Genomic DNA, 15379 nt, shown 5'->3' with positions numbered 1-15379 from the left:
CGATTCCCGACTTGGGTCACTGTTTTTGATGGAATTTACACATTCTCCCCGTGGTTTTCCTTCCACAGTACAAAGATGTGCGTGTTAGGTAGATTGGCCATGCTAAATTGCCCCTTAGTTTCAGGGGGACTAGCTAGGGTAAATGTATGGGGATAGGACCTGGGTGAGATTGTGGTCGGTGCAGACTCGATGGGCCGAATGGCCTCCTTCTGCACTGTAGGGATTCTGTGATTCATTCTATTCTATGACATCCGGGGGGTGGGGGGGGATTTTCAACTGGGCTCTATCCAGTTATCTCCTAACAATGAACTTGGAGGTTGGGGCGCCTTCAATCTCCTCCATTGATGTCTAAGACCCATCAGATATAACTTCAAATGCCACTGTAAGTGGTTGAGCAGCACGCCTGCCTGTTTCGGATGAATTGTTGCTTAAATATGCACATGGGACTTTTATGCCAGTTGCATGGTCTTGAGGGCCAAATAGGATCTTTATCTTGTATTTTTTGTGGGACTAGGGCCTCACTACTGACCGGCTATGGGAGACTACTGAACCTCTACCCTACGACAACCAGTCAGCTGCGGCTGGACACCATAATGCTCAAAGCTCATCAGTAACAGTTAATTGAGGCCCAAATTCAAAATGGTTTGGATTTCTCATATCAGGTCAGTGTCAGTGGTGCAGCTGTTCTGCCAACTTTGGGCAGGATTTCCCAGCTGCGTTCACCCGAAGACTGGAAAGAGCCGCCCGAGGTCAAAGGAACTTTGTATGGTCCGCCTCCCCAATCCCTCCCCCCCCCCACCCCGCTACGATTCTCGCGGCAGGCGGGACGGGAAAACTCCATCCTTTGTGTCCAATTCAGGCAGAAGTCGAAAGTCCCGCACATCTCCTTCACTTGTTTCATATCAATCCTCTTGTTAAGAATTGGGAGGACCATTCTTTTTGTCACAGTCTCTTCCCGTGCCACTAACTACACTGTGTGCTATTGACTGGGTGGCATGGTGGCATAGTGGTTAGCGCTGCCCGTTTGTAGCACCAGGGACCCGGGTTTGATTCCCGGCTAAGGTGACTGAGTGGAGTTTGATTTTTTCCTGTGTCCGTGTGGGTTTCCTCTGGGTGCTCCAGTTTCCTCCCACAGTCCGAAAGACATGCTGGATAGGTGGATTGGCTATGCTAAATTGTCCCTTGGTGTCCCAAGTTGTGTAGGTTAGATGGATTAGCCATGAGAAATGTGTGGGGTTATATGGATGGGCGGGGTGGGGGGGATAGAGGGCCTGGATAAGATGTTCTGTCAGAGAGTGGGTGCAGAATCGATGGGCAGAATGGCCTCTCCTGCATTGTAGGGGATTCTATGATTCTATGCTATAAATGCTCCTTTCTGGCTCCTTTCCCAGGTTGAACCCTACAGTTGTCAGCCTCAGCACCCTTTTCAATTCTGAACTGAATGTTAAACCCCATATCCTGTCCAATACAAAGACTGTTTAATTCTACATTAGGCTTCTCCAAGCTTAACAGAACGCAGTCCCCACTAAAACCATTCTGAATGTTCTTCACACCCCGAGTCTTGACTATTTGAATATTTTCTCCATTATCCTATGTTAAAACTCCAAGTTATCTAAAATATTGTTCTGTCTATCTTGTCCTGGGTGAAAATTCACTTGCCCATCACCATCATTCTTAGAAAGGACTTTAAATCGAATAGTGGGGATGAGAAATCAGGTGAGGGAAGATTTGATAAATTAAAGAGAGAGGACAAGGCAAGACAGCAAGGTAGCAATAGGGAACTTATAAACTGAGTGTGGCAATAAGGGACAGGCTGCACAGACTTAAGTATGTGCCAGCAGATAAGACTAAAAGTTGTGAAAATAATAAATGGAATTAAATGCACTCTGTTTGAATGCACACAACATTTATAACAAGATAGGTGAATTGATGGCACAGATGAAAGTAAACAGATATAATTTAATTGTCTTCATAGAGATGTAGCTACAGGGTGACATAAGAACAAGGAGCAGGAGTAGGCCATCTGGCCCCTTGAGCCTGCTCCGCCATTGAATAAGATCATGGTTGATTTTTTCGTGGACCCAGCTCCACTTATCCGCCCGCTCACCATAACCCTTAATTCCTATTCAAAAATTTATCTATCCTTGCTTTAAAATCATTCAATGAGGTAGCCTCAACTGTTTTACTGGGCAGGAAATTCCACACATTCACAACCCTTTGGGTGAGGAAGTTCCTCCTCAACTCAGTCCTAAATCTGCTCCCCCTTACTTTGAAGCCATGCCCCCTAGTTCTAGTTTTACCCACCAGTGGAAATAACCTCCCTGCTTCCATCTTATCTATTCCCTTTATAATCTTACATGTTTCTCTAAAGTCTCCCCTCATTCTTCTGAATTTCAATGAGTATAGTCCCAGTCTACTCAGTCTTTTCTCATAAGCCAACCCTCTCAAACCTGAGAACTGACTGTTTAGGGGTCTGAGACATTTAGGAAAGATAGGCAAAATTTAAAAGGAGGTAGGTAGCACTGTATAGAAAGGATGAGATCAACATATTCGTGAAAGAGGGTCTTAGACCAGAAGATCTAAATGTAGAGTCAGTTTGGGTGGAGGTAAGAAAATAGCAAGGGGCAGAAAACATTGGTGGGAGTTCTTTATAGACCACCAAACAGTAGTGGTAATGTAGGGTAAAGTATAAATCAGGAATTTGGACGTGCATGTAACAAGGATAATAGACTCATCATGGAGATCTTCAATTATATTTAGACTGGTTAAATCTAATAGACCAAATTAGCACAAACGTGGAAGATAAATTTCTGGAATGTATACAAAATGGTTCCTAGAACATTGTATGTTAACGAGCCAACTAGAGAATGGCTTCTTTTTGATCTAGAATGGCTAATTAACAATTTCATTGTGGTGGCATTGGAAGCAGTTCAGAGGAGGTTCACTAGATTGATTCCAGGCAGGAAGGGGTTGACGTATGAGGAGAGATTCAACAGTTTGGGCTTCTACTTACTGGAATTTGACAGGATGAGGAGGGATCTGATCGAGGTATATAAAATTTTAAAAGGGATTGACAAAGTAAATGTAGACCAAATGTTTCCTCTTATGGGGCAATCTTGATCAAGAGGTCACAGGTATAGGTTGAGAGGCGGTAGAGTTAAACCGAGATGAGGAGGAACTACTTTGGGCGGCACGGTAGCACAGTGGTTAGCACTGCTGCTTCACAGCTCCAGCGACCTGGGTTCGATTCCCGGCTTGGGTCACTGTCTGTGTGGAGTTTGCACATTCTCCTCGTGTCTGCGTGGGTTTCCTCCGGGTGCTCCGGTTTCATCCCACAGTCCAAAGATGTGCGGGTTAGATTGATTGGCCATGCTAAAGTTGCCCCTTAGTGTCCTGAGATGTGCAGCTTAGAGGAATTAGTGGGTAAATATGTAGGGATATGGGGGTAGGGCCTGGGTGGGATTGTGGTCGGTACAGACTCGATGGGCCAAATGGCCTCTTTCTGTACTGTAGGGTTTCTATGATTTCTGTGATACTTCTCGCAGAGGGTGGTGAATTTGTGGAGCTCGCTGCCCCATAGCGCGGTGGAGTTTGGATTATTGATTGGTTTCAAGAAGAAGATAGATATATTTCTAATAAAAAAGGGGACAAAGTGAGATGGAGAACAGGTGGGGAGGTGGATTTGAGTCCAGGGAGAGATCAGCCATGATCTGATTGAATGGCAAAGCAGGCTCTAAGGGCTGAACTTGCCTACTTCTGCTTCTAATTGCTATGTTCTATGATTGGCCATGATAAATTGCCCCTTAGTGTCCAAAAGGTTAGATGGATTAACCATAGTAAATGTGTAGGTTTATGGGGAGAGGGTCTGGTTAAGATACTCTGTCAGAGAGTTGGTGCAGACTTGATGGGCTAAATGGCCTCCTTTTGCTCTGTAGGGGTTTTATGATTCTATTCTATGTTCCTACCTTTCAATGTAAAGGAGTCTCAAGGGAAGTTTGACCAAAATATGATGAAATTTACATTAAGTTTGAAAGTGATGTCGTTTAATCCAATACTAGGATCTTAAATCTACACAAAGGAAACTATTGAAGGCATGAGGGGCAAATTGGCTGTGGTAGATTGGGAAACTACATTGAAAGGTTTGACGGTAGACAGGCAATGGCTAGTATTTAAAAGAACTAATGCATGATTTACTACAAATTTACAATCCTTTGAGGCACAAAAACTCTACAGGAAAGGTTATCCAATCAATGCCAACAAGAGAAGGCACCAATTGTATTAGATTAAAGAAATTGGCTTATAAAGTTGCCAAAAAAATAATAAGTAAGCTTGATTATTGGAAAAATTTTAGAATTCAGCAAAGTAGAATTAAGAAACTGATAAAGGAAGAGAAAATTGAATATAAAAGTATGGACTAGCCAAAAACATCAAAGCAGACTTAATAAAACATCTATAGGCATTTAAAAAGGAAAAGAGAGTAGGTCCCGGGGTGTGTGGCATCCTGGATTATGCTGGCTGCTTTTCCAAGGAAGTGTAGATGGAGTCAATGACTGGGAGGCTGATTTGTGTGCTACGTTCACAACCCATAGAACCATAGAACCATAGAAAATTACAGCTCAGAAACAGGCCTTTTGGCCCTTCTTGTCTGTGCCGAACCATTTTTTGCCTAGTCCCACTGACCTGCACTTGGACCATATCCCTCCACACCCCTCTCATCCATGAACCCGTCCAAGTTTTTCTTAAATGTTAAAAGCATTAATTACTTTATCTGGCAGCTCATTCCACACTCCCACCACTCTCTGAGTGAAGAAGCCCCCCCTAATATTCCCTTTAAACTTTTCTCCTTTCACCCTTAACCCACGCCCTCTGGGTTTTTTTCTCCCCTAGCCTCCGTGGAAAAAGCCTGCTTGCATTCACTCTATCTATACCCATCAAAATCTTATACACCTCTATCAAATCTCCCCTCATTCTTCTACACTCCAGGGAATAAAGTCCCAACCTATTCAATCTCTCTATGTAACTCAGCTTCTCAAGTCTCGGCAACATTCTTGTGAACCTTCTCTGCACTCTTTCAACCTTATTTACCTCCTTCCTGTAACTAGGTGACCAAAACTGTACACAATACTCTAAACCCTTTGGAGTTTCTTGCGGTCTTGGTCAGAGCAGGAGCAGGTGTTCTCGTTGAATCGTACAAAGTTCTTACAGGGCTCAATCAGGTAAATGCAGGAAGGATGCAGAGTGTACAACACAGTGTAAGTGTGAATAAGTGAGAATAAGTGAGAAGCCATCTAGGACCAAGACGAAAAGGAATTTCTTCACTCAGCGGGTGCTGAATCTTTGGCATTCTGTATCCCAGAAGGCTGTGGAGGCTGAATCATTGTCTATATTTGGGATCAATAGATTTCTCGACATTAAAGATATAGAGGGATATGGGGATAGTGCAGGAAAATTGCATTGAGGTATGAGCCATGATCTAGTTGAATGGTGGAGCAGGCTTGAGGGGCCGAATGGCCTACTCCTGTTTCTATATTCGTAACACATTAAATTTAAAATCTTCATCCTTGTCTTTAAATCCCACCACAGTTATGCACCTTTGCATCTTCTCCAGCTCTGTATCCCCTCCTAACTACTTTGGGGTTGATTTTCAAGAGGGGCAGTGGGTGGAATTCTCCCGTTGTCCAGACAATGGCCTTAACAAAAGGGCTTATCCATTTTCATGGATGGGGCTTCTTTGGCTGCCAAGAACTAAAGTGAGCTAACAGACATCTAGCTGGCTATGTTGCTCTGAATCCAGTTCCAACGTGGGGAGGGTGTTCAAAAGGAGGACGTTTTTGTTAGCGAAAGATGGAAATTTAATAGGATTTGAGGACAATTATTGATAAGTGGCATAAAGTATCCAGTCAATGAAGTTGTACTTAATATTGCTTATCATTTACAGGAATGCATCCTGAAGGCACGGTTTTAACAAGTTGCAACAAATTGTTTCAATCTGCTATTTTGGAGTTGTGGAAAATTCTTGGCAGTTTATCTTCAACAGGGTATTGGGATGGTGCAGAGAAGATCAACAAAAATGATTATGGAACTTTGTGCTTCAGAAACTGGCCTTAGATAAGGAGAAAAAGATTGACACATTCTAGGATCAGAGAATCCTACAGCACAGTGGGGGACATTTGACCAATCACGCCCTTTATCCTTACCTGGTCAAGCTACATGTGCCTACAAATCCACAGCAATATGACTGCACTTAACTGCCCTCTGAAATGGCTTAGCAAGGCACGCGGACCAAGGGCAATTCAGGATGGGCAACAAGTGTTGGTCTTTCCAGAGACACCCACATCGCAAGAATGAATAAAGAAAAAAACACCTTTGTCAACTCTTTTATTTTTATTTATTCATTGGATGTGTGTGGTGCTGGCTAGACCAGCATTTATTGCCTATCCCTATTGCCCTTGAGTAGGTGCTGGTGGGTTGCCTTCTTGAACAGTTGATGTCCATATGGTGTAGGTACATCCACAGTGAGTTCCAGGATGTTGATCCAGTGACAATGAAGGGACAGCAATCTAGTTTCAAGGCAGGATGGTGTGTGACTTGGAGGGAACTTGGTTAGGTTGGTGGTGTTCACATGCATCTGCTGCCCCTTGCCCTTCTAAGTTGTTGATGTCCCGGATTTAGAGGGCATTGTTGAAAGAGCTTTGGTGAGTTGCTGCAGTGCATCTTGGAGATAGTACCCATTGCTGTTACTGTATGCCAGTGGTGAAGGGAGTGAATTTTCAAGGTGGTGGATGTGGGGCCATTTAGGTGGGCTGCTTTGTTCTGGATGGCGCTGAGTTTCTTGAGTGTTGTTGGAGCTGCACACACCTAGGCAAGTGGAGAGTATTCCATCTCACTCTTGATTTGTGCCTTGTAGCTGGTGCACAGGCTTTGGGGAGTCAAGGGAAGAGTAACTCGTCACAGAATTCTCAGCTTTTGAAATGCTGCTGTAGTCACTATACACACATATATATATATATACATATATATATGGCTGATCTTGGTAAGTTTCAGGTCAATTGTAACCCCATGATGTTGATAGTGGGGAATTCAGCGATGGTAATGCCATTGAATGTTAAGGGGAGATGGTTGCATTCTGTCTTGTTGGTGATGGTCATTGAATGGCAATTGTGTGGCACTAATCTTACTTGCCACTTTTTAGCTCAAGACTGAATATTGCCCAGGTATTGATGCCTATGGACACGAACTGATTCAATATCTGAGGAGTCATGAATGATACTGAACATTGTGCAATCATCAGTAAACATCCCCACTTCTGCCCTGAAGATCGAAGGAAGAGCATTGAAGCAGCAACTGAAGATGGTTGGGCCTAGGACACTATTCTGATGAAATCTTGCAGTGATGTCTTGGAACTGAAATGATTAACCTCTGATGACTGTCCTCCTTTGTGCCAAGTATGACTCCAACCAGCAGAGAGTTTTCTTCCTGATTCCCATTGACTCCAATTTTGCTCGGACTCCTTGATGCCACATTTGGTCAAATGCTGCCTTGATGTTAAGGGCAGTCACTCTCACCTCTTGAGTTCAGCCCTGTTGTCCCTGTTTGAACCAAAGTTGTAATGAGGTCAGGAGCTGAGTGGCCTTGGTAGAACCCAAGCTGAGCATCAGTGAACAGATTATTGCGGAGTAAGTGCCATTTGACTGCACTGCTGATGACACCTACAATCACTTTGCTGATGACCGAGTTGACTGATGGGTCAGTAATTGACTGGCTTGGATTTGTCCTGCATTTTGTGTACAGGACATGCCTGGGAAATTTTCCACAATGCCAGTGTTGTAGCTGTACGGGAACAGCTTGGCTAGGGATATACCTAGCTCTGGAGCACCAATCTTCAGTGCCATGTCAGCACCCTTTCAGTATCCAGTGCCTTCAGCCATTTCTTGATAACACCTGAAGTGAATCAATCTGGCTGAAGACTGATGTCTGCGATGTTGCCTCCACAGGTGGCCGAGATAGATCATTCACTTGCCACAGCTGGCTGAAGATCGTTGCAAATATTTCAGCCTTGTCTTTCGCACTGATGTGCTGGGCTCCCCCATTATCGAGAATGGGAATATTTGTAGAGCTTCCGCCTCCAGTTAGTTGTTTAATTGACCACCATCATTCGCAGCTGGAGGCGGCAGGATTGCAGAGCTTAGATCTGAACCATTGGTTGTGGATTGTTTAGCTCTGTCTGTTGTATGCTGCTTCTACTGTTTGGCATTGAAGTGGTCCTGTTTTGTAGTTTCACCAGGTTGACATCATTTTTAGTATGCCGGGTGCTGATTCGAGCATGCCCTCCTGCACTCTACATTGAACCAGGTTTGATCCTCTGACTTGCTGGTAGTAGTAGGAAGTGGGAGGGGGGGGGGGGGGGGGGGCGCGCTATGCTGGGCCATGAGGATACAGATTGTTGTTGTAAGCAATTCTGTTGCTGATTCCCACAGTGCCTATAATTAATTGTTGCAATTGTTTTTGAATGGCAGTAAAACTGATGACAAAAGGAAGCATTGCATTTGCAGTAATTATACCCCCTGTGCGACACTCCGGCATCTGTTCGGGTACACTAAGGCTGAATTTAGCATGGCCAATGCACTTAAGCTGCACATCTTTCAGACTAAGGGAGGAAACCGGAGCACCCGGAGGAAAGCCACGCAGACACGGGGAAAACATGTAGACTCCGCACAGACAGTGGCCCAAGCTAGGAATTGAACCCGGATCCCTGGTGCTGCAAGGCAGCAGCGCTAACCACTGTGCCACCTTGCTGCCTGTGCCAAGTTATTGACCTGTTCGAGATCGATACAATCCAGCATGCTGGTGGTGCTGCACAATCCAATGGAAGATATCCTCAATGGAAAAGCTGGGTTTACTTGGGACGCTTTGCTTCCTGCACAAGGGGCTTAATTACTGCATTACTGCAGATGCAATGCTTCCTTTTGTCACCAGCCATTCGAAAACAATTGCAGTTGTCTCCAAGTGCGGGATTCAAGTTCACGTGCCCTGGCTGTGTATAAAATTTTGGAGTGCCAATAATTAATTGTTGTTTTACTTCCCCTATGTAAGCGATTTACTGCAGTGTTTAACCTGTGTTGGATATTGCGGCAGGAATGCCTCCGAGATGATAACATATAAAATAAATGGCAGAACCATCAGGAACATAGACACACAGAGAAATCTGGGAGTGCAGGTCCACAGATCCTTAAAAGTGGCAGCACAGATGGAAAAGGTGGTGAAGAAAGCATATGACATGCTTGCCTTCATCAGACGGGCATTGAGTATAAAAGTTGGCAAATTATGTTACAGTTGTATAAAACGTTGGTTAGGCCACATTTGGAATACCACCAGAAGGACGTGGAAGCTTTGGAGGGAGTACAGAAAAGGTTTACCAGGATGTTGCCTGGTATGGAGGGTATTAGCTATGAGGAGAGATTGAATAAACTGGGATTGTTCTCCCTGGAAAGGCGGATGCTGAGGGGCGACCTGATAGAAGTTTATAAAATTATGAGGGGTATAGATAGGGTGAACAGTTGGAAGCTTTTTCCCAGGGCAGAAATGACAATTACGAGGGGGCACAAGTTCAAGATAAGGGGGAGGAAAGGTTCAGTGGAGAAGTGCAGGGGAAGTTTTTTACACATAGGGTGGTGGTATAGAGGGATATAAGCAATTGGTCTAGATAGGTAAATGTGATCAGCGAAGGCTTGGAGGGCCAAAGGGCCTGTTCCTAGGCTGTATTGTTCTTTGTTCTTATAATATGTAGAACTTTATTCCACATCAAATCAATGGGAAAAAGAATAACCTTATCTAACTCTTTTCATGCTTGCAATTTAATAATTCTTTTCATTACTTGAAAATTAACAGACAATTATTTAATAAATCCTGTTTAAAGAATGTAATAATCTGGAATAATATTTGCTGTTTGAATATATTGTACATTTGTTCCACTGAAGGACTTTATGATGGACTTACTCCCAAGCTCTGTGATGACCCTGTTAGATAGGTCCCCTCCACAAGGCCACTGTCTAGATCTGGTGGATCATCCACCACAGAAGAACTTGATGTTGACCCAACAGACCACACAGAGATTGGAGGACTCAAAGGAATCTTGAAGGCTAACATCCTGGAGCTGTGAGAGAGACCGTTGCTGGTTCCTTGCCATTGCACAGATAAATGGGGGAGACAACTCTCCTCTATCAACTGCATAACATTGCACAAATTATGGGCGTTACTAGACCACACAATGTCAAAAGAAGTTCCAATGACCTAAGGAAGGAGAAATGTGACCTACCCCAGTGTACTTTGGTTATGGGGAATAGTTGTTGAAAGACCAACACCTGTCAATAGCAGCTGGTTCTTTCTCAGACCTTTACAACTTGTATTTCAGTGGAGTATCCTTCTATACATGTAGAACATTGCTGTTTCTTGGTGGCACAATGTAGAGTCTGGACTTTTGTACCCTTTGGGTTGCTGGACAAGCCCAAACCACCTTTTATTCCTACAATATGTTTCAGTCTCCCACAACAAAATGACAATGTCCATTTTTTCATACAATTGTTTATGAACCTTCACCTCTGTCACTTCGCCCTTGAATCTTTGGGTGCTCCTCTTGGGTAGAGCTTGACCTGCACCGGAAGCATGCCAATGAAGATCCAGCCTTAAATTTGGTTGAACCTCTCCAAAGGGCATTGCTGGCACTTCCAGCATTTATTGGGTATCCCTAATTACCCTCAAGAAGCTGGTAGGGGGCTGCCTTCTCGAACTGTAAGAAGTCTCACAACACCAGGTTAAAGTCCAACAGGTTTATTTGGTAGCAAAAGCCACCAAATAAACCTGTTGGACTTTAACCTGGTGTTGTGAGACTTCTTACTGTGTTTACCCCAGTCCAACGCTGGCATCTCCACATCATGACTATTCTCGAACTGTTACAGTCACTGTGCCATTAGCAAGGGGTACAAGGATTTTGAACCATCCACAAATGGCGATATATTTCCCTAAGTCAGGATGATAGGCAACTTGAAGGGGAACTTTCAGGTGGTGATTTGAATACCTGTTGCCCTTGTTCTAATCTGTAGAGTTTACAAAGGGTTTGGGAGGTGCTGTTGAAGATGCATTAACAGATGTAATTCTGAGGACTGGAGAATTTGTTAGAAAAATGGAAATAGAAACACTTCAATCAATTAGGGGTGGCATGGTGGCACAGTGGTTAGCACTGCTACCTCACAGTGCCAGAGACTCAGGTGCGATTCCCGGCTTGGGTAACTGTAAGTGTAGAGTTTGCACACTCTCCCCGTATCTGCGTGGATTTCCTCTGGGTGCTCTGGTTTCCTCCCACAGTCCAAAGATGTGTGGGTTAGGTGGATTGGCTTTGCTAAATTGCCTTTGGTGTCAGGGGACTACTTGAGGTAAAGGCATGGGGTTATGGGGATAGGGCCTGGGTGGAATTGTGGTCGGTGCAGACTCGATGGGCCAAATGGCCTCCTTCTGCACTGTAGGAATTCTATGATTCTAATTTTGGACAAGTGTGCTTTTCTGGTTTCATAGTTGGATGTTAAGTTTTCAACCATGAGGCTGGCTGATTCAAATTTTCACTTTAAGTAAGCTGCAGCCTATCCAGCTGCTGAATAGCTACCAGCTTTGGATGGATGTTAACTGGAGTCCGATGCAAAGAGACTTTCACACCCATTGCTTCAAACCAATGAAAGACAGATGGAGACTATCCCTCTGGCCAGGGCGTGATTGCAGGCAATTTGAACTGTGCATGAACTGCGTGCTTATACAATAACACTGTTTTGAAACATGGTGAGTTATAAGGGCCAATTTTTCTCATCCTTGTGGCCAAGGAACTGAGCCCTTTCCAGGCACGGAGGTTAGGAAGAAGGGGCAGAAATGGGGATTTCTAGGCCCCACCTCTTTCACAACGGTTTAGGATCTCTGGTGTTCTCCCAGTGGCTGAAGCAAGTGACTCGTTATAAATTTGGTTGAGGTTCCCCATAGGCGTTGTTCCTTAAAATTGGCAAGAGGGGGTCTGTATGAGTAATAGTCTTTCTGATCAACTGAAAATATTTATCACTTCAACCACTGAAAGCAAAAGTCTTAGCACACACTCCCTGAAAACGATTCATGTTAAAATGTCTTTCTTCCTTTCAAACGATGCATCTTCCTTTGTATATTATTTTCACTTCTCTATCTACTCCAAACAAATGTGCACCAATTCTGCCCTCGACATGAGAGAAAAAAAAATCAAGCCAATGAGGTTACTGAACAAAGCATAAAGGCAGAATTCATCAGAGATTGTCAGAGGTAATAGTTAACATGAAGCCACAGTTGAACATTCTTTTCAAGAGACAAACTTTTACTTGCAGCAGCATGGGATAGAAGATGGACTCCAGATTTCAATGAAAGGAAGTAGTTTAGGGAAGCACGGTGACACAGTGGTTAGCACTACTGCCTCACAGTGCCAGGGACCCAGATTTGATTCCGGCCTTGTGATTGGCTGTGCGGAGTCTGCACATTCGCCCCGTGTCTGCATGGGTTTCCTCCGGGTGCTCCAGTTTCCTCCCACCCTCCAAAGATGTGCTGGCTGGGTGAATTGTTGCTGATAAATTGTCCCCAAGTCTCCCAAGATGTGTCGGTTAGAGGGATTGGCAGGGTAAACGCATGGGGTTATGTGCATAGGCTCTGGGTGGAGTACTCTGTCGGAGAGTTGGATGGGTGAATGGCACTGTAGGAATTCTATGATTCCACGATGCTAGTTTCGGGATCATAATTTTAAAATGAAGTAAGCAATTAACTAAACGACTATATACCATCAATTTGAGCTGCAAAGTATACTGGAACATTCAGCTGCAATCCTTGTTTCAAGAGAAAATCCACAACATTAAAGAATGTTTAAATTAGGTTTTACTGCACTTAATCTACATTTAGGTAGCCTTTCTCATGTCCTAAAATGGTCTGAGACTTTTGCAAGGGGTGCAGTGGACATTCAGTCGGAAGATGTGGGAAGGAAATTGAAAGTATATTCAAAGTGGTAGGGTTTGAGGATAGGTTGAAAGTGGGAATTTGAGTAGGGGAAATATAAAAACTGATAGTAAAAGTTTTTACACATATATACAAAGGAAAAGAGTAGCTAAAGTAAATGTTGGACCCTTAGAAGACGAGAAGGGGGATTTAATAATGGGAAACGAGGAAATGGCTGAGGCCTTAAACAAGTTTTTTTGTGTCGGTCTTCACGGTAGAGGACACAAATAGCTTACCGAAAATTGATGGTCGTGGGACTGTAGGGGGTGAGGTCCTTAAAACGATTACTATTACACTGAAGTAGTGCTTGGTAGGCTAATGGGACTAAAGGTAGACAAGTCCCCGGGCCCAGATGGAATGCATCCCAGGGTACTGAAAGATTTGGCAGAAGTAATAGCAGATGCGTTGGTTGTAATTTATCAAAATTCGTTGGACTCTGGGGAAGTGCCGGCTGATTGGAAAACAGCTAATGTGACGTCACTGTTTACAGGCCGGTTAGCTTAAGTCCGTAGTTGGGAAATTCCTGGAATCCATCATTAAAGAAGAAATAGCAGGACACCTGTAAAAAAATCGTTCGATCAAGCAGACGCAGCATGGATTCATGAAGGGAAAGTCATGTTTGACAAATTTATTTGTCAAGAGTTCAGTGGATTTTTATGAAGATGTAACGAGTGCAGTTGACAGAGGGGAACCGGTGGATGTGGTGTTTTTGGATTTCCAGAAGGCGTTCGATAAGGTGCCTCACAAAAGGTTGCTGCTGAAGATTAGGGTACACGGAGTGGGGGGTAAAGTGTTAGCGTGGATTGAGGATTGGCTATCTAACAGGAAGCAGAGAGTCGGAATAAATGGGTGCTTTTCTGGTTGGCAGTTGGTGGCTAGTGGCGTGCTGCAGGGATCAGTGCTGGGGCCTCAACTGTTTACCATATACATAGATGATCTGGAGGAGGGGACCGAGTGTAGGGTAACAAAGTTTGCGGATGATACAAAGATGAGTGGGAAAGCGAATTGCGTGGAGGATGCGGAAAGTCTGCAGAGAGATTTGGATAGGCTAAGTGAGTGGGCGAGGATCTGGCAGAAGGAGTATAACGTTGACAAGTGTGAGGTGATCCACTTTGAAAGGAATAATAGTAAAATGGACTATTATTTAAATGGTGAAAAATTACAACATGCTACTGTGCAGAGGGACCTGGGGGTCCTTGTGCATGAATTGCAAAAACTCAGTTTGCAGGTGCAGCAGGTGATCAAGAAGGCAAATGGAATGTTGGCCTTTATTGCGAAGGGGATGGAGTCTAAAAGCAGGGAGGTCTTGCTGCAATTGTATAAGGTACTGGTGAGGCCGCAACGAGAGTAGTGTGTGCAATTTTGGTCCCCTTATTTGCAGAAGGATGTATTGGCCTTGGAGGGAGTACAGAGAAGGTTCACCAGGTTGATACCGGAGATGAGGGGGGAGGGGGGAGGAGAGATTGAGTAGATTGGGCCTGTACTCGTTGGAGTTTAGAAGGCTGAGGGGAGATCTTATAGAGACATATAAGATAATGAAGGGGCTAGACAGGGTAGAGGCAGAGAGATTCTTTCCACTTAGAAAGGAAACAAGAACTAGAGGACACAGCCTCAAAATAAGGGGGAGTCAGTTTAGGACAGGGTTGAGGAGGAACCCCTTCTCTCAGAGGGTAGTGAATCTCTGGAATTCTCTTCCCATTGAAGCAGTGGAGGCTACCTCGTTAAATATGGTTAAATCACAGGTAGATAGATTTCTGATCAATAAGGGAATTAAGGGTTATGGTGAGTGGGCAGGTAAGTGGAACTAAACCACTATCAGATCAGCCATGATCTTACTGAATGGCGGGGCAGGCTCGAGGGGCTAGATGGCCTACTCCTGCTCCTATTTCTTATGTTCTTATGTAATGATCGGCAAATGATGTAATTCATATGCTGGGCATAAAATTGGGGGTGTGGGGAGGGGAAGCAGTGGGGTCTGTGGCACAAATGGGTGGTGAAGATAAAGAAATTATGCATTAGGCCATAGTTGGAAGGATACATTGTGAACTACAATGATGGATTGGCAAGAGTTCAGAAGAACGCTGGAGCAATGCCATGAAAGAGTTTGAAAACAAGACCAAGTGTTTTCATAACAGCATAGAGGAGGCCATTTGTCCCCTTGTGCTTTTTGCTGGCTCTTGAAAAGTGTTATTGAAGTAGGCCCTCACTTTTCCCATTGTCCTGGAAATATTTATTTGCAAGCATATATCCGAAGCTTTTTGGAAGTTATTTATTGAATCTGCTTCTACCACCTTTTTCAGACAACGCGTTCCAGATCATAACTCACTGCTTTTAA

This window comes from Mustelus asterias, chromosome 15, assembly GCF_964213995.1.
Source record: "Mustelus asterias chromosome 15, sMusAst1.hap1.1, whole genome shotgun sequence".
Lineage (NCBI taxonomy): Eukaryota > Metazoa > Chordata > Chondrichthyes > Carcharhiniformes > Triakidae > Mustelus > Mustelus asterias.
The sequence above is the reverse complement of the archived record's forward strand: the minus strand, read 5'-3'. Positions refer to the sequence as shown.